The sequence below is a fragment of the Lissotriton helveticus genome, chromosome 7 (assembly GCF_964261635.1).
Source record: "Lissotriton helveticus chromosome 7, aLisHel1.1, whole genome shotgun sequence".
NCBI lineage: Eukaryota > Metazoa > Chordata > Amphibia > Caudata > Salamandridae > Lissotriton > Lissotriton helveticus.
In genome coordinates, this window is record NC_136068.1 from 1,726,120,339 (window position 1) to 1,726,139,387 (window position 19,049).

A 19,049-nucleotide genomic window follows, 5' to 3' on the forward strand; every position below is an offset into this window, starting at 1 on the left:
TGGGTCCTGGTTTCCGTCCGCAGCTTTTCCGCCGCGGCTGGCTTACAACCGCGGCGGAAAAGCTCTAATATGGTGATGGTGTCTGTCAGACACCGTCCACCATATTAGGATGGCCTGTAAAGTATGCTTTTCCGCGGCGGGTTTTCCGCCGTGGAAAAACATACGGAACTTCACTGCGGGGGCCCGTTGCGGGCCCCCTAGGTGAAGGGGGGGTGCACATGGGGGGTACCTATGGTACCCCCCTGCATTTGCATGCAGAAAGCGGCAGGCACCGCGCGGTGCCTGCCTCTTACTGCATGCAAATGCAATGCGTGCATTTTTAACATTGCGGCGGGTGCAGCTTGAAGCTCCACCCGCCGCAATGTTAAAAATAGAGGATGTGACCGCAACCCTTGCGGTCACATCCTAATTGCACAGGAGGGAACTCCGCATGCCATGCGGAGGTTCCCTCCTGCTCTGGGGTCGCGGACGGACGCAAGTCCGTCCGCGATCCTAATCGACCCCTAAGTCTCTTTCTATTCACAAACTGCATTTGTAAAGTTACTAAAGCCAAAAGGACCCAAAACAGTATTGAATGAACTGTCGTAAACTCCCTCGGACAGACTCGATTTTGAGTTTGTTAAGTTAGCCTGTCTGCTTTTGATCCACATTTAGCGTGTCATTATCTTTCTCAAAACTTGTAAAAGTGTCAGTTCATATAAACAATGACTTAGCTAACACATAGGGTGACACAAGTCTGTGCAAGCTCCATGCTATCTACATTTAATGGTCTGATAGTGGATGAGTAAAATAAATGTATTCTGAGTTGACGTATTTTGATCATGGTTCATACTTGTTATGTCTGGTTAATCAATAGTCCTCCATTTAGGCTAAGTCAGTGGTCAACCATAAAAACCCAATATATTGACTGAAAATGTAGAGAGACTTTCACACCAGATTATCACAACTTCCACTCTTATGCTGTGAGTCGATGCAGAGAGAAAAGTAGCTAAACCCAGCTGATGTGTGTCTTCCTTCAGAGTGAATGCTGTCTCTGACCTCAAGTCTGATAACCAGAGCTGATCTGCTGTGACCGTGTATACAGTGCACTGGGCCCCAAGAAACTCTAGAAACAAGTTAGCTATCCCATGCTCTCATAGTATTGCACATAGAAAAAGTATTTAAGGTGTTAGGCTGCGTGGAACATTTTAAATATGTTAGAATCGGTAATTTTAGTCTTACTGCTAGAACATGTCTATGTGCTGTTTTAATTATACTCAATATGGTTATTAAGATTGTACTAAGCAACAGGAAATGACTGGTGAATTAAAACACTTCTATACACATACAGTGTCTTTCCTTAGTTCAGTGCTTTAGTGTGCTATCCTAAAGAATGTTACTGGGTTCCAATTACCATGGTGTCCCTGAATTCTTTACTGGACTGTTAGTAACCTAGAAAGTATGGACACCACACCAGCAGGTATGCTCAGTGGGGTTGTGTGGGGCTACAATAACCTATACTCCTAACTGAAGTGATGGTGCACTGAATTCTGTTCAGGCACACATGGTTAACACCTTGTAGGCTTGGGCCCAAGTCCCAGAATTCACAACTGGGCTCCATCTCAAAGGAAAAGCAAGCACAATATAACATATTGTCAACAACTAGTACTGCAACACCCTTAGGGAGAAATCAACAGAGGTAGGGACTTAAAACTAATGGCCATAGAAATTAATGTTACATTACATTATTTAAACTATTTAAAAAAATATAAATACATTTGAAATGTCTGTATAAAAACATATTAGTAATTTATCCATGTAAAACATAAATGCCATATAATTGTAATATATTTGAAGAACCTTTTTAAATTTAATTATATTGTAACATAACTTATTACGAAATATTGTCAAATTACTTTCAATTAATTCATTATATCACTTTAATAATATACAAATATTTTTGATTTAAGTGGCTATTTTTTATATTTAAACGTTTGACAACTTGAATGTCATTGATTGAAGTAATTGCATTTTCAAAGTGAAATCATGCTAATAGTGCTGTACCTGTTTTTATTTGTTTTACATTTAAAGTAAACACATTGATTTACATTAACATTTGAAATAAAAATAGTTATTTCATGTTTAATAAACTTGATTACTTTTCCCTTTACTTTACCACAGGAGATCTACGTCACTAGGGAAGGGATCTCCCTGTGGTATAGTATAGAGAAAACTAAAGCGATTATTAAACTTGAAAAACCTAATTAACTTAATTGTAATACATATTTAGTTAATTTAGATGTATTAAGTTAAATGAATATTTTCTGGATTTCTTTTTTTAAAAACCCACTGGAAGTTAAATGTTTATACTTGTTTATTATATATAAAAAATTACAAACATGTATTTATATAATACATTAAAATAGTTTGAATATTTTTTTAAAATACAAAAGTTACATTTATATTGAAATTTAAAAAAAGTTATTGAAATGTGGTATCATAAAATATGTACTTTTAAATTATGTTTAATTGAATTTTTACCAATAAATACATATTTATTTAAAAAGTCTAACTAAATGAATTTAATTTTATTTTATTTTCTATTGGGTTATATTTTAAGTTTCTGCCTCCATTATTTTCTATGGTAGGTTGTTGCAGTATCAATAGATTGCCATGTGTAGTGTTGGAATGACTACTGCTCCTTCTTGGCAGTAATAACTTACACCTCGTAAATTGTCCTCTACCTCCTACCTCTTAGTTCAGTGGGTGGGGACATGTACGTCCACACTTTTGAGTAACTTAGCTTGCTAATGGTGGAGAGCCAAAATAAGTAAGGTTACTCAAATGTATAAGAGTAAATTTAAACATAAAAATTACCCATAGGTGTATGTTACCTGTGTAAATAGCCCTGCTTGTTTTTGCTTTGAGTGACCCTATGACAAGGATGAACATCATTTTCAGATTCCGGAAGGTAGTGAACAGACAGACGAGTTACTGCCCGGCAAAATATAACCATGTTCTATAGAATTAGTAATGTGTATAATGCCTTAGTCACCATTATATATTTCAGAGCACTGAAAGCAGCTATCCGTGTCGTTGATTTTCAAGGTCACACCAAATATGAAGGATCTGTGACCTCTTCACTTGAAGTCCAGCCTCTTGTTACATCTACATTAGCACTGCTTTCCGGTTTCGTAAGCACTATGAAATATCAGCATCCAGTGTTCACCATGTAATTTTGTTTTAGGTTTACTTATTCAGCAACTAAATGACTCTTGCATCCCATTTATACCCGTGTTTTAAGGTCCCTGTGGACCTCTATTCACTTCCACATCCTATAGTTCCTTTTTCCTGTCTTTTCCCTCTTCTCTTTCTCTGATTTATCCTCTTGCATTCTGTTACCCAAAAAGAAGCTCTCCAAAGTATGCCCACATACTAAATAGAATCTCCCTTGAATATTTCAGGTAGTGCGTCTGTGACAAATGCTGTAAGACAGTCTGTTTCAATTTGAGAGATTCTGGGGCCATGAGTGACTGCATTGACTTCAAATACTAAATGAGACCTAGAAACTGCAGGAAGTATCTGGAATACTTCTGTATGAGGTTTTTTCTTTCATCATCTGATCTCCACCCTAAGGTGGCTGCTACCTGTGTTCTCACTACATAACATAACATAACACATGTATTTGCAAAACGCATGTTCACCCGGAGGTATCTTGGCGCTGAATGACAGATGTTTCTTGTTGCCCAACTCAATGGTACTCATTTTATCGACCTCTGATGGATGAAAGGCTGAGTGGACCTGCCGGGATTTCAACCTATGGCCATGAAGTCGACCACAGGCCCCTGCAGGGGAGGCATTTGCTGGCCTCCATAGAAAGCACTAGCCAGGCTAGTAAAAAATGGCTGAGGTGGTAACCCTGTTATCCCCCCAAAATATTACCAGGGGTTAAACAAATGGTAAGCAATACTCGCACCATATTTTGTGTTTTTTATGTACTGCCTTAAGTGGCATGACTATGCCCAAATGTGAATTACGTGATTCCTGTGTTTCTGAAACCATTATTTACCCGGCTGATGAGGCCATAACTAGCTTGGCCTGGGTTGCTTGAGTTCTGGTACAGGGAGGACCTGGCCTAACATTTCAAGCTGAACTCTTCACATGTGAAGCAGGATCAAGGATGATTTGCATTTGCCTTAGTCCAAACTGAGGTGGCATGATGAGCTAGAGAACAATGAGTTGGGATGCTACACAAGCAATTGCCAGTGGTTAGACAAATTGCAAATATGCATCCAATTACCTCTTGTGTGTCTCACAAATTGTAACAAAAAGATTTAGTTCATACCTCACGAGCTCAGCATCCACACTTAGTAAACTGGCAACTAAACATACCAGTCTGCAACATAATAGAACTTGCCACTCCACACTGGATCTAAGTACACCACACATCAATCCGCATTTCTGGTGTTCAAAATATTACACATCAACAAATGAGAGCATACCATTTACACATTTATAACAAAGCATCGTGGGCAGAAAAACTACATGACACGGTGAGCAGATGCTTTAACCCCTTCAGTGTTCATGACGCAGCTGGTTTGTCATGAGCGCCAGTGGGGCTGTGCTTATGACGGAATCGTTCCGTCATGGCCCCGCCTGCTCAATAGAACCTTCAGCACAGTGCGAAAAATCGCGCCGCGCTGAAGGAGTTAACATTTGCCTACAGGTCGTTGTCAAAGATACTGGGGGGACCATCACTAAGGCCGTTGCTCTCGGTAATAGCCGCCGAATCTCTGCCAACCTTAACTTACACTAGTGCTGCTATGTATGGGAACGATTCTGTGCTCCTTAATAACCTAATAACAAGCATCTACAAATAGGTTTTTCAACTTCCACGACTGCCTCGCCAGCGCAAATGTGTTTCGAATTTGGGTTAATGAATGAATCATTGGGCAGACTTTATACGTCTATAAAGGTTTGGTACCAGACACAACAAAACCTGGAGAAATATAGCCTTAACGAGGGACTATGGTCAGGACTTGAAAATGATAAGAAATCGCCGGTTAATCAATTTCTGTATAACGCACCTAAAACGAACAGCACTTTTGATCTCTGGAAAAAAAACATGCCTTTTCCAACATTTAAGCTAGCAATAAATAAAGCTGCAAAATGTCATTCGTTGCTATTGGATAAGAGCATTTTTACCCAAAGATCTCACTCATGGACAGTGATCAATACCTACAAAGTCCACAAACCAGCAGCCTACCTACATTCTACATTTTCTGTCCACATAAAAAGACAATTAATGGCACTGTTGTTCGCAAAGTACCCTTCACTGGCAGACGCGCCACACTGGAAACACACTGATCTACAGGTGTAACATCTCTTAGGCAGTTAAAAAAAATATTTCATTCATCTTATATGTCACTGTAAGAAATTACAACCAGCACAAGTCACTTTCTTAAGGAGAGCCTTTATGGACAAAGGAATGAGATCCTGTAGAACTGCTGTCATTAGAGGACTAGATCCATTCGACCCCAAATAAACTGCAAACTGATAAAGTTTCTCTGTGCTCACAAGCAAGTTGAGAAAGCAGAGGCCTCTTCAAGAGATTATCTCAGTGGGGAAGAACTTCCACCTTTATTTGTAAAATCACCACTGTAAGGAGAAGGAGACTGTACAGTCGACTATCATTTATTGCCTGAGCCCATGCATTGGACTCTCTTTAGCGCCTTTGACCGGACAATTTGTTAGTAAAGAGATTTAGAGACTTATACATGTTTAAATTATAGCCCCACACAATGTAAACAATCAGTCTGGTATTGGAAATGCACAGTTTTACCACAAATGCATGTTATTTATATTTTTTAACATTCATAGCTAGCAAAACAAGGAAGTAAGATCAATGTTTTACACAAGCCAGACAAGCAGCCTAGTTTGATTTTAAAACAGAATTAATTTACACTTGCTGTTTTTTAAACACTGCATGCTAATTTTTACACTGCTAATGCTGAAATGATTTTAAACTGCTGAGTGAAAAAACTTTGATCGATGTAAAATTATTACAGTTTTAACAAACAAAACAATAAAAAAATTACCTTAACTTACCTTAACAAAGCATGCAACCATTTATCCCACCACAATACGCCACACTTTTTCATCACAACCTAACATCACTTCACAACTTACCATAGCTCACAATCCAAGCAACCTAAAATTCCAAACAGCATAATGACTGAACATACTATTCAACATCTCATAATTTTGCATGATTTAACTCTGCTACGGGGCACACTACGTCTCTTGGTACCATAACAGACTACACACCACACTAGAACTCTTCCCACTGCACTATACCACACAATGCATGTCATACATCAAACCAGGACACATCAAATCAGATCACATCCTGAGGGAAAGCTTATTACCAAATGTATGATAGAAAACACCACACTAGCCAGTGGTGCAATTGTAGTAGGCATTCTGCTCAAAATTAATTTAAAAAAAAAAGGTAAAGAGAAATTAGGCAAGGCTATTTTTATATATATCCTTGTGTGGAGTTCCTTTTGTGATGTGCCTAGTGTGTTGCTGCTGTGTGTGTGTGTTGTGCAAACGCTTTACACATTGCCTCCGGGATAAGCCTGACTGCTTGTGTCAAGCTACCAAGTGGGTGAACAGGTTATCCTGGTGTGTAACTCCCTTGCCATGACTAGAGTGGTGGTCTCTGCCTGACTTTGGCGCAAGTTTTAGCCAACCAGAGATCCCATTTCTAACATTGGTGGCAGCGGAAGGATTTAGACTTGTGTTTGCCCAATACTACAGCGGCAACTGGTTGCACTACAAACTCTGCATTTAGATATTCACATGTTTGGGAATTATCTTTTTGGGGTTTTATTTTATTGTTTCTCCTAAGAGTGTCATTTTTAGATTGTGTACTCTTGCTTCAGCTCAGACAGTTAGGTCCCCTGTGTTGCACGCGTCTCTGAGCATCCTGCCAAGATGGAGTCTGCTTTCAATTTCTGTGGTATGTTTAGATACAGTATGTATGAGTTGGTAGAGTTCTGTGAAGAGACATAGCCGTGAGTGGGTCAGACACTCAGTCCAAGCTTAGGGATAACCTAATCCAATGGCAAAAGGTTGTCTGGGAGCGTGAGCGCAGTGAGGAGGAAAGGGCCCGGGCCGTACGCCGAGAGGGTGGTGGGTCAGAGGGGAGCACTGAAGAGTCTGATGAGGAGAGAGAAAATGACAGGACATGGGCGCCAGTAGATAGTGAGGACCCCATAGATAGCAGTCCCTTGCTGGGTCAAGTGTCGGGGCAGCACCTCATTCCTTTCCCTGTCCCCAGAGGAGTGGGTAGATAGGAGGGAAGAAAGGGAGTATCAGCTGGCTTTAGAGAAACTCCAGAAGGAGATCTATGAGCATATGGAAGCTCAGAAATTGGAGTTGGAGCATAGGAGGTTAGCCTTAGAGGAGAAAAAGGCATTATGGGCTCAGGAGTTGAGTCTTAAGGCGTTGGGCCTCGAAGAGCAGAAGCTAGAGACTGAGAGGGTTCTAGCGCAGGAGAAGATGGCGGAGGCTGAGAGGGCCTTCGCCAGAGAGAAATTAGCTCTAGAGGGTTCATTACCCCCTGAGCACAGTTATGGTTTTTTGGATTCCCCAGTGAGGGTGGGGTCCAGTGGTGGCAGCAATTTAGAGTCCAGTGCATGAAGTCCCATTCCCAGTTCCCAGAGTATGGTACCTTGTTCCCGAGAAGAGGAGTCCAGGTTGGAGTTCAGGGGCAGTAGGAAACTGTCTCACCAGTCTTGGGGGGAGTTTGCGGATGAATGTAATGATGCACTGGTTGATTGGATAAGGGTTAATGTGGAACAGGATTATGAAGGACTGTTGAACCTGGTTATCAAAGAGCAGCTGCTCAGTTGCTGTATTGAGGGGTTGCGCCAACACCTGTTGGAGTGTGGGTTTGCTAATCCATGGGTACCTTGCAAAAGAAGCAGACAGCTAGGAAAGTGCCAGAGGTTCTGCAGAGGCATTCTGGAGTGATCCCAAAAGTAGTGGTTCAGGTATCTTCCAGCCCAGAGTGGTGGAAGAGGTTCAGAGTAGCCCAGCTAGGTTCCAGTGTAGCGAGAGGGGTGTAGGGGCTCACGTCCTATCTCAGTGGAGTAGGAGTGAGTGTGGGACTGAGTGTTCCCAGGCACCCGAAACCCAGTCTCAGAACCTGGATTGTTTCTTCAGGGAACACCAGGTTGGGGGCCTAGGCTATCCTGTTAGTCCATTTGAGGAGGATCTCCTAGTGTCTAGAGGACCTGGAGCATCTGTAAATAGAGCTCTAGTGGTTTTAGTGTCTGGCAACCAGTGGGTCAGGGACCACCCAGTTGGGCTGAGTCCCCTTGGAGTGACCATGGTGATACCACTTCTGTTCTGGGGGGTCTTCTTGCACTGTCAGGTGGACAGGGGACGGGAGATCTGCGCCAGACAGATGGTCACGCAGCATATGAATCATGTGTTACACTTGGGGGATGGTGTGTGTCCCCCCAGAAGTCCTGGAGTGCCAGGCAAGTACTCTGCCAAAGGGTTTAGACCGAAGGGTGGGAAGCCAGGTTCAGGATCTGCCTAGCCTGGAGGGAAGGACGTCTGTAACCAATGTCCTGACAGATTCATCTTCCAGGGGTACCACTCCAGTTGAGAGGGTGCAGAACTCTGGAAGGGGGTGCAGAGGGAGGGAGTCCTCCTCCTCGCCTCTGACCCCGGCGCAAACTGAGGGGTTAAACCCTAGGTTGGGAGACCAGTTATGAGAGAGAAGTCCTGAACTGGTGGGAAAGTGGTGTTCTATGGGTACCTCTCCGAGGAGGAGAGTGCGGAACCCTAGATAGAAAGGTAGGGGAGGAGAGCCTCACCCGTGACTCTTGGCCTGCCTGAGGTTGCAGACCCTAGGCTGGAGGATCAGTGGCAGTCTAGAACTGTCCTGATGAGGAGAAGAGTGGAGAATGGCTACTATGTGCCAGGGGTTACTACCCCCCACTCCGCGAATGGGCAAGGACCAGTGGCATCTGGATGGCCTAGGACCTGGTCTGGGCCGCGGACAGCTTGGGAGTACCAGTGGGGTAGCCCTGTTGCTCCAGACAGCTTTTTCAGAAGGAACCACATGGGTTCACCGTGGCGTAGAACAGGAGGGTGTCCCTGCAGTTGCGGGCCCATGTCCGTGTTCTATCGCCCAAAGCAGGGAAGCCCATCACAGTGGTGATGGGTCAGCCCTGCGTTTTGGCTGGAAGGGGGTTCTGTTGAACTTGGCCCTTCTGGCAGGTTCACCCCTAAACCTTTTGCTTTTAAATGTGACCTGTTAGTTGTTTTTTTGGCTTCTGCACACTTTGGCACTGTGTCCCAGTGTAAAGTGCGTGCCCAATCTGAGTGAGTGCGTGTGGTGAGATTGGCCTGCCCTCCCATAGAAATGCATGGGGGATATATGTGTCCATGGTAATTCCTGGTGTGACAGGAGTGCAGGGGCGAGTTTGGTATGTGCGAACTAGTGAGAATAAATGCTGCACAATGGTGTGTGCAGATTTATTGTGTACAGTGGAGAAGTGCCACTTTTAGGAGACAGGATGGGTCTGCTCGGTGGTGAATAGGGAAACCTGCATGTAGATGGGAGGGTGGAGTTGCACCTGGGACCTGAGTAGGGCTGTGCATTCCCTACAAAATGCTGGCACCACTTCCTGTGGTGCGTCTGACGTCCCTAGCCTGTCCTGTGAAAAGGGAGAGGGGCTGAGCAAAATAAAAGTGCTCCAGAACCAATTGTAACTGGTTCTCCCCTTGCCCTATAGTTGGTGACAAAGGAAATGTGTGTATAAGAAGGGGCTGTGACCCCCATGTATGTTGTTCTCTGGTTCCTGACTTGAGGGGGGCCTGCTGCTGCTGCTGGGTGCCAGGAGGAACCACCACTGGGGACTGCCTCCCAGCTGGAGGGCCCTGTGAGGTGGCCCCTGGGTCCAGCCTTTGCCCCCCCCCCTTCCTTCTAAAAATAGATTTTCCCTGGATTTGGGACTTTAAGCGCCTGGGAGCGCTTTATTTTCTGCAGTGGGGAAAAGGAGAGCTTTGTTTTCCCTGGACAGAGCGCTGAATTTGTGCCCTGGTGAGCGCTCGGTCTCTGCCCTGCTGGATTGGGCTTTGTCGTCCTCAAGCAGGTGCCCACCCTGCATCTCTCTACTGAAAAAACGAGCGGGAGCCCACCCCGCATTGTGTACAGTGGTTATCCCCCTAGCGGTTGCCCACCCCGCTGGGGACTTTGCGCTTTTGATATCCCTAGTGGGTGCCCACCTCACCAGGGACTTTGTGCCGATTTTTAACCCCTAGCGGTATTGAAACGGGAGCCTACCCCGTATTGTGCCGCAACACCGCCGCCAGCCCAGGGGCTTCAAAGGAAGCGCTGTGGCCCAAAGAAGTCACCGCTACGCTCCCCGCGGTAACCTGGAAGAAACAGGAAGTCCAGCAGCCCTCGCTGAGTTGTGGGTGGGGCCTGACCAGAAACCAGCATGAAGTGGGCGTGTGGACCGGCGGGGCTCCCGTGCTGGTGAAGAGCCCCGCGGATGCCGAGAAGGAAAGCCTGAGTCCGGCCGGAGCCCACCCCGCCTCCGTGTTGCCGTGCCTGCACCCCTGGGGAAGTAAGGGGTGCTCCGCGACGTGCCTGCCGATCAGAAGGTGTCCCCACAGCTGAGGAGAGGTGGGACCGGCCAAGGCTCACTGACGGTGCCCTTCCGCTGCCTCAGCGTCATCGCCAGAGAAGCCCCGCTGAGGAGGGCTTCCACGAGCAGCACACGCACCAGGAGCAGCGCCGGAAGGGGAGTCCCCGCAACAATCCGGTGAGTGGAGCTCCGTGTGAGTTGGTTTGGCGGTGTGTGGGGGCACATTTTTGGTGCCAGGCCCCGTGACCTGGTGCTCATTTCTCCTTCCCGCTGCCCCGCTGGACAGTGGGCAGCGGCAGGGCCTTGGGAGCATTTTTGCCGCATTTTCCTGTTGGAAGTTGGGAGTCCCGGAGTGGGGCTCCAAAGGTACAGTGGTGCCCGGGCTAAATTCACCACAGCTGCACCACAAAAGAGAGCAGTCAGCTGCCATGTTTGGGGGTAAGTATTTCTGTAGACCCGGAGAGGGACAGAGAGGCACATTGGTGCCAGTGTTTGTTAGGTGGTGCTTCCAGCTGCCCCACGAGGGAGAGGACAGCTGTAACATTTTTAGCCACATCTGTTAGAAAGCCCCGGTGGAGGCCCAGAAGGCACCGAGTTGCCAGTGCCCCCAAGTTGTGTCTACAGGTGCCCATGCTCCCTGCCACAGCTGCCCAGAACTTAGTGGGCAGCTGCCACGTTTAGGCCCAGACTCTTGCGCACCTTTGCTTCGCTGCCTAGGCAGCGCGCCCTGACTATTTGAACAGAGAGCATTTGAGCCCCATGGAAGGCCGGTTGGCCTGGGGGCAGTACCTAATGTGATTCTTGCGCAAGGTGATTGGTGATTTGCGTTTATGTTGGTAATTACCTTATGCGTAATGTATTTATGCATCCTGCCTGATACCTCTACCAGTATTTTATGATTAGGAGGTTGTTTTACCTTGCGTAGTGTGTTCCTACCTTTTACCAGTGGTTACTAGATCCATTTGGAATTCAGCCTCACAAAGCAAACTATTGCCGGACAGTCAGGTGTTGCTTCAGACTGCTATACTCAAATGAAATATCTAGTAACAAAAATGAGTGGTCAATAATTGCTAGCTCTCGGGTGATGCCTTTTAACGTACGCAGTATTTAAAAAACAATGAATACATGTATGCGGAAAAAGTCATTGCTAGAGGACAAACTAACATTGGCTAAGCTATGTCATGCCTGGATATTGATCAGCATCTATAACTTTCTGAAACCTGCACCTTATTTTGGATCCACCCATTCAAGGTTCACCAAATACAAATGTTTGAATTTAAGGTTGGAATTATTCCAGTCACTAGCAGAGAAATCACCCTGGCTTGCAAATGAGGGAATTGTCTGTATGCTTTGTAAGGCACCGAAAGAAGATCTTATCCATTAGATGTGTATCTGTCCACACTTAAATCAAGCAAGATGAGAACTATTATAACCCCTCTTTAGTTCAAGAGGAATAGGAATACGTAGGCAGACCAATTATTACTTGTCTAAACCCGGAGGATACTGAGCTGAATTGTAAATTTAGTAAAGTTCTCACTGGTTTCTAATTAATTATTGAGAAAAGATATAATAAGACTAAAGAATAGTTACAATAAGATTTTAATATAGTATGTATTAGCTTCAAAATGACATTTTTTGCCTGTTCCTGTTTTACATAAACAAAGCATTTTATCTTCACTTTTGTATTCCTTTTATTGCGTGTGAAATGGTACCTAAAAAGTAGTATTAATTGTGCTGGTTTTAATGAACTGTTGCAAAAAGAAATTCCATTCTGTTCTACACTATCCAGTGAGAGAACACATCTGATCATACCAAAAAATGTCACTCCAACTTCATACCACATCACCGAATACCACTTCACTCAACACAATTTCACATGACCTAGTAGAGTATAATATAATAATGTACCACTACATCTCACACCATGTCTGAGAAAATAATGTTCACACATTTACCTAATCCCGCAACTACACAACACCCATTCAAAGCATCTCAAGATTCCATTGTTTCATACCACTCAATATTATACCACATCATATCACAACTTGGGATACAATTGTTGGAGCCAATTCCAATAATTACCTGAAGCCCGATATTTGATCACATCAATATGTACCAAAATAATTTGGCTCCATAATCTCTAGTTGATCCAGCAGTTAGAAACTACACTACTCATCAGGAAACACACAATTTCGCAGAGTTAAAAGGAATAAATTATTAGAAGCATAAAGGACTTGCAAATTTACAGATCCCCCAGCTTCCACATGATGTTGGTTAATCGTGAGCTCTTGTCTGCTCTCTCACAGCAGTCAGTATGGTCTCCACAGCAGTTGTTCTCTCTTCCATGTTATTGAGTCACCAGCCGGTCTCAACACAGACCTTCCCTACTTTCCGCACCACACCTTCCAGGTTTTTAGTAGCTTGCCTAACTTTTTTACCATCCGTCCTTGTCTCTGCACGATGTTTCTTAATCGACTCTAGAATCGCGCTCAGAGCAGGGTTTGTATTGATTGTCTCTCCAGCCTAATGGCCATATTGAGGATTTTACGATTGGGCAGGTGCCACCTCTGCTGATCCCAGCATCCTGGTGTGAGAATAATCCCACTTTAGCCCGGTGCAGGTAGTGCGTCTCCTCCTGTTTTTTTGATGATCAGTGTGATCCTTAGAACCCTATGTGCTCCTCTGATATTTTTATTGCTAAAGAGTGGTCTTGGGTGCTTCCAGTGTGCTGGAACCTGAGGTCGACCAGCTATCCTCCATTTTGCTATTGCCAGAGCTAGAGTCACCTGAGTGTGAGTCCTCCGTGAGTGAGAAACATGTATCTGTCCCATCAGATATGACATCGGCCGCAGGCAGCCCTTCACTTGAAACAGTGAAGCCCCTGGCTAAAACAGATTGGAGGTTCAACTGAGCAGAATCACAGGGCAAAGGGCATCCAATGTCTGCTACTGCAGTTCTCGCCTGATTCTTTTCAATATATACTGAGGTAGATTTCTGTTCCTTGTGTAAAGTATGCTTATTTTTCTCTAGGTCGGTTTCTCTAATGGGCTCTTCGAAAGTTTGACTCCCCCTTCATCTTTATTCATGAAAAAGTCTGTGATTGCTACCTGAGGTGGAACCGGTGGGAAGGCTTTTGACAGTGTGTCATGGAGTTATCTTTGGAAGAACTTGGAGGCTAATGGCCTTGGGACATCTTTCACCAAGGGAGAACGGGCTATGTACATCAAACCGACTGCCAGAGTGCGAATAATGGGGTAAGAGTCAAAGCCATTCTCAATTGAAAGATAAACAAGGCAGAGGTGTCCCTCCTCTCCCTTGCTGTTTGCACTATATTTAGACCCACTCCTCAGATGACTGGAAGCCTCCAATGAAATTATCCCTGCCAGTCTGCAGGGTTGGGATACTAAGATACTGGCTTATGCTAATGACGTAACTATAATCACTACCGACCCCGATAGAGCGCTATGTGCAGTCGAAAACATATCTGAATATTTTGGGATTAAGTCTGGTTTTTTATTGAACAGGGTTAAAAAACAGGTTCTGATAAATAGTAACTTTTTAAATCTATCATGATCAGCCCCAAATGTAATGTCCAAATCATGCCTCCTGTATTTAAATACAAACCAACTCTGTGATCATTCATTAGAACCAAACAATTAGTTCCCATTTATTACCATACATCCCAAGTTCACCTTCCCTCTGAACCTTCCCAATGATTTACCTCCACCGTAAGACTTCCCCCATATAAAAATAACCATAGTGCCACTTATTTTCGGTTCTTGATGAGTTATTGTGTATTATTACTGTTTAAAAATGAGTGGGGCTGATGATCATTTTTTAATCATTTTAGATAACCCTGAGGAAGGTCGAAATCAGATCGAAATGCATTGGATTATTCAAATGTATTGGAAAAATTGAGTTTGTTTACATGCCTGCGAATAGGCCCGGATGGGCAATTCCTGAGCAACTAAAATGCTGAAAACTTTGAACTTCATTTCTTTGACGTGACGGATGAAAATGGATTGAAAATGGGAAATAAAATTGGATGAACTTGGTTAACACTATGGAGTACGAGTGAATATATTTCTCAAATGTGTACAAGGCTGTGCAACTCATCTGGGGCACGATTTTCGATCATCACAATGTTTGGATACAAGCTTTGGGAAGATACATATTATGGCATGTGGCCCAGGAAGGAACACCGTATCCAAATTAATGGTAAGGTGTCAATCTCTTGGCAGCATGCTCAACTTTAGCTATTTAGAGGTAATGTTTGACTCCGCTGGTTCTTGGCAACTGCAGACCACCTGCTCAAAGCCTTGGCCGAAGCAGTACTTAATCTACCTCGGTCTGTAGGGTGAGGTGCTATTTCTCCCCTCCTGAACATATTGAATTTCGAGTGTGCTTCTTTAGAAAGAGGTGACGCTATAATACCCCCAGACCCCATCATCATCCAAACAGAGAAATTGGCATGTGCAGGCTACTTTTCCATCTCCCTCCCTCTAGCTTCGATTTTATCATGCACGATGAGCTAAGCCATCAGTAAGTCTCTGCCAAGGGTAAATTGCCCCCACTGTTACTATGGGCTAGTGGTTTGGCTAATCCCAAGGCTAGTTTAAGCAGGGACGTTATTATCGATTGTCTCAAACTGGACAAGTGTGTCTAAGTCCCCTGGTTGGGTTACAGCTCTAAAACCTTAAATGCACCGGGATTTCCCACTATGTGTAGTGTAAATGAATGACAAGTTGAAGGTCGAGCAATGTTTTTCTGAGCTTTGTCTATCCCAGAGGTTGTGGAATTAGACGCTGGGTGAGGTTTGTTGTCCCTTGTGTGGTGTTGGGCCCTAGGCCCGCATTACAGCGCTCATGGAGACACGGACACAGGGTAGTGGGTTACTAAACTGGCCTCGAGCACGAGCGCCCGGCCCCCTTTATTACCAGGGTCACGTGACTCGTGACACCAGTGGTGGGTGGGTTAGAGTGTGGGTTACATCCTCCAAACAACTAGACCGTGTCCAGCAGGACACTACATTCCTCCCCAACTTTAATGAAAGTTGAAACAAAATAAAGTCCGAACCTGTGGGAGGAAAACTACAAAAATATGCAATCTCATAACTTTAGAAGAAGTCTCTTCAGCTGCTTGCTAGATGACGACGGTGGAAACTTTCAGCTGAAACGTTCGTACTCTTGGGGTCGACGTCCTGGTCCTCGGTGGGCGTGCTCTTCTGGACTTGCGCTATGGAAGTGTGTTCTTCAGTCCATTGAGATCTTGCTTTTGGGGTGACACCGAACAGGATGACCAGATAGTAGATTTGATGGAGGTTGTCTTTTACTAGTCTTTCGGGTTTCTTCACTGTAGGCAGCTTAGCTTCACATTGCAAAGGAGGGAGAGGTTGAAAGACACCCCTCTCACTGGGACGCCCCTCTCGCGGGTATTCTCCTGCCACGAGATGTCCCGGAGGCCCTCTTCTTGAGGTTTCCGCTGGGCAGGGTGTTCTCTGCAGCGTTGCTCCAACTCCACAAGCCGGTGTGAATGGAGGAGGCGATGAGATTACTACCATGCATCCGTCGCTCCGCCTGGAGGGTGGCTGTTGACTCTTTCCTTTGCGCACAAGTTCCTCTTCTTCCTGGGACGTGCAGGGTAGACGGCGACGGATCCATCTCTCGTGTCGGGACCCTCTGCCACCGGTGTCCCTGAGGCCTTTGCCCCTTTGATGTCAACGGGCGGGTGTGGAGTGGTCAGTTCTCCTTCTGCCAGACGTCTGAGCGCTCTACGCATCCAGGCTTACGCTCAATCCCAAAGGTGGGTGTTGCCAATGGTCCAGCCTGTTCATTCCTGCAGTCGACGGGTTGTTCGGGGAACTTGTAAATAGATCCCTGTTCTGTTTCTAGTGCCATCAATTTTCTCCTGGACATGTGGGTCACTGTACACAGTGTTGTGGTGTGTGTCACCTCTTCTTCTGGTGGGTGTGTAGACTTGTCACACCTCTCCTCACCTTTCCGGATGTTGTTATTCTGGATGGCTTCGTGCCACGTGACTCCTTTCTTCTTCTCTTTCCTTCATGGCGTCGTGCCCTTCTTTTCCGTTTTCCTTTTCGCGACGCTGTCCGGCCATCTCGCTGCTCTTGTCCTCCTGACTAGGTTTCTCCGAGCGGCGTGCACTCCGCCCGTTTCCTTCTGGTCTTGTCCTGGCTCTAGGACACTGTCTTCTTTCCCACTGTGTGACTGGACCAGTCGCCACGACCTTCTCCTGTTAATGGTTATACTTCTGGTTCTTGAGGGTGTCGAAGTTCGTTGGTTCCTTGGTCGCGGACCACGCCTTACTCGAACTTCTTGAACCTCTGGCCAGTCCACACTGCCGGTCACTGGCAGTGGTGTTGATTGGCGCAGGTGCTGATGGCTGGGGTGATGGTGGTTGCCAGCCATGTAGAGACTCATGATGATAGGTGTTGGTGACTTGCTAGGAGTGTTGGATGTCCGGAGAGATTTGGCAGCCACGTGCCTCTGCTTTGTTGATGTTGACCTTAGGTGGCGGCTTGACACGTAGAGTGTACGGTTCCTCTCTTGCCTGTTGTGGGGCCACTGCCAACTCCATCTTGAGGCGGTGAGAGGGCGGCCGCTCAGTGCTGATCTTCGCCCTTGGCATCTGCGTTCGGGAGCAGGGATGCCGACTGACTCAGACTGCCGACGCTCGGGGATGGACGGTCGCCTGGGGAAGCGTTGGGATGAGACGTGGACTGCGCTTGCTGCGGCTTATGTTTGGTTCATCCATGGGGCTGTATCCTGGGACGTCGGTCCACCTTGGTGGCTGTCTGGCGTGTCAGGGTGTGCTTCTTGGCTGGCTGTGAGTCCTCGGTCTTCTCCCTTTGTTGGCTTGTTCAGCCCACCTGTGCTCATCCGGTCTTTGGGGTGACAGGGCTGTCACTCTTCTTCATTTCTTCGAGGGTGTTGCGTTTGGACCTCGAGGCGGGGCTATCGTGGTGCCGGCTTCTGCCTTTGTGCTGGTATGTTTGGCTGGGCTAGTCACTTGGTGAGGTGCCCCTTGTTTGCTGGGCGACGTGATGTCTGGTCTTGTGTCGCTGTTCGTTGGAGCACACGTGGGGTGTGCGACTTCTCTTTTGCCGATCTAGAGTCGTGGCCGACTCCGTCTTGAGGCAGTGTGAGGGAGGACACCGTGGGTGGTCTTCGGCCTACTGTAGGGCTACGCTGTGGCGGTGGAGATGTGTGTGCTCTCTGACCGGTTTTCAGCAGGGTTTCTGTGTGGAGAGGTTTCCTGGGTGCTGACTGCGCAGTCAGGTTCACAGGCGTGACCTCCTGCGCGCTTCTGGTTTTGCGTGGTCTTACGTCCGTGATCCCTGGGATCGTCACTTGATTCCGTTGCAGTGCTTCTGCGTTGACGCGCTTTTGTCTGCGCTCTTCATGTGCTTTGCTGTGTCCGGAGGGTTGCGCCACCGCTCCTGTGACTTACGCTGGCGTTTCCGTATGGGTTTCCAGGCTTTGGTGTCCGTATGTTGCTTCAGGAGGGTTGCGTCACCGCTCCGTTGACCTCTTCTTTCCGTGTGCTGATGGCTGTGCTTCTTGCTTCTCAGTGTTCAGGTCGCTTCCCGTTGCTTCACGGGGTGTGCTTGCTTTCTTTCTGGGACACTGGAGCAGTGTCGGCGGTTGTCTCGCTTCCTCACTGTGCCACACTTGCCTGGTGGGGAGTCTCGGGACCACTGTTTCTTCGCGTGGTGGTGCTCCTTCCTCTTCCTGCGGTGCAATGACAACCAGTGGCCATCAGGTGCCGCTTCGCCTTTGTTGGTCTCTCCGTTTGGCTCAGTGCGTGCGGTGGTCTGTGTGACTGCTCCGTCGTCCTTCTCCTGGCGCGTGGAGTTCCTTCACTCCTTGTGCCGTCCTGCGCAGTGTTCTTTGTGCTTCTGGGGCGTTCCTGCGCTGTCTCTTGTGGTGTGCCTTGCGGTGCTGGTGTGGCGCTGCGCTTTGCTTTGTTCTTTGAGCGCTTTCCAGCTTGCCCTCCTCTGCTGGGAGTTTACTTTACTTTGGTGCGCTTGGGGTCATTAGTGCAGGGCTGCAGTGATCCCTCACTTTCTTTTCCCCTGGTGCACTGTGTCCGTCAGTGACGTGCTGCTGCTATGTCCTTGACATAGTTATGTTGTCTAGTTAGTTCCCTAAAAAGAGTCTAGATTTGGCTTGCTCTGTTCTTGGCACTGATTGTGGGCTGTAGCAACCGACTGTTCTTAGCTGCAGGCTGGACTTTCCACCATGGGCTTTATTTTTCGCTCTAAAGCTGCAGTGGCGCAAAATGGCCACTAGATGGCAGGGTAGGGTTAACTAGGAGACCTCCTATCTTGAACCTAACTCGGTTCCGTGTACCGGCTGTCCACTTTGCTCCCTGCCT

The 19,049-nt window shown here is 46.4% G+C and overlaps 1 protein-coding gene across 3 annotated transcripts in view; it reads right to left on the reverse strand.

Annotated features, from left to right (window-relative positions):
- LOC144767648 (B-cell receptor CD22-like) overlaps nucleotides 1-19,049 on the reverse strand; it is a 442,866-nt gene that overhangs the window by 37,316 nt on the left and 386,501 nt on the right. The window lies entirely within an intron of this gene.